Here is a 1,235-nt window from a genome sequence, read left to right as displayed (position 1 = left end):
AAATCGGACAATAACCACGCCCACATCCCATATAACGGTAATTTTCGGAAATACGAAAACTGCGATATTTTAGTAACTACTGAAGATTATTCACTCAAAATTGATATTTACAACAATTTTTAGACGAAAAATAAGAGTAGTATAAATTTTTGGAAAATGGAAAATTTCTTTACCAAGAAATACGTTTATGGTAAAATTTTGGAAAATGGGCGGGGCACCGCCCACTTATTATCACATATATTTATATCGGTAACCGTTCTACCAATTTGTACCAAACTCGGTGTGGTTATTGTGATTGCCACATGAAAGCAAAGAGTTGAAAATTATTGAAATCGGACTAAAATTACGGCCGCTTTTCAAATAACGGTAAATTTCAGAAATGCTTGAAACTTGAATATTTCGAAATTGAAGGACGCTAATTTACTCAAAAATTGATACACCCCGGCTTACCATCTAGCGGTAGGTTTCGGAAAGGTGAAAAAACATATATTTAATGTTTGCGCCGGGTATTTAATGTTCGGCTCCGCCCGAACTTAGACTTTCTTACTTGTTATTTTTATTTTATTAATTATTAAGTTTTTGAAAGTTTTTTTTCACGCCGGGGGCCTCCATACCAGACACGGTCGCCATTTAATGGCCTTACCACACACCACACTTAGCCTGCCGAATAGGTGCTCCGCTTCTGGTAGCTGCTGTTCGATGGAGCCCTAGCGCTCCGCTGAAAATTTGCACACAAGTGCTACTGTTAGCAGATTCTGCGATGCCGGACGGTGAAGCTGCTTGAGTCGTGTGGGCAGGTTATACTTTTTGCTGCCGGGTCTGTACTTGCCCGAACTGCGAGTTCAACTTCTATTCTTCCTTTTATAGACCCACCTCCTGTAAAATTTATTGAATTTTTATTGTAGAGCTGAAGGCAAATACTCTGGTGTGTACATAAAATAAATAATATGCAATATAGAATGGAAATTGAAGAAGATGTAGATATTAATGACTCGCCAATCTATTAATCACATTCAACATTCAGCCAAAAATGGACGCTTCTCTAGACGAGATCCGTTTTCGATGGCCTGCTGGCTTTAGCTCAGCTTTTGTTGTATAAAATGTAGGTAAAATTTAAAGTTCCAGTGTAAATACATATCGTGCATATAATTTAGTATGTAGGTATTGTAAATGATTTTCGTTTTGTCATTTTTAAAATGAAGACAAAGGAACTTCCTTAGAAGTAAAATAAATGT

The sequence above is a fragment of the Rhagoletis zephyria genome, unplaced genomic scaffold (assembly GCF_001687245.7).
Source record: "Rhagoletis zephyria isolate East Lansing unplaced genomic scaffold, Rhagoletis_zephyria_1.1 Rzeph_scaffold_02426, whole genome shotgun sequence".
Taxonomy (NCBI): domain Eukaryota; kingdom Metazoa; phylum Arthropoda; class Insecta; order Diptera; family Tephritidae; genus Rhagoletis; species Rhagoletis zephyria.
Note: the sequence above shows the minus strand (reverse complement) of the source record.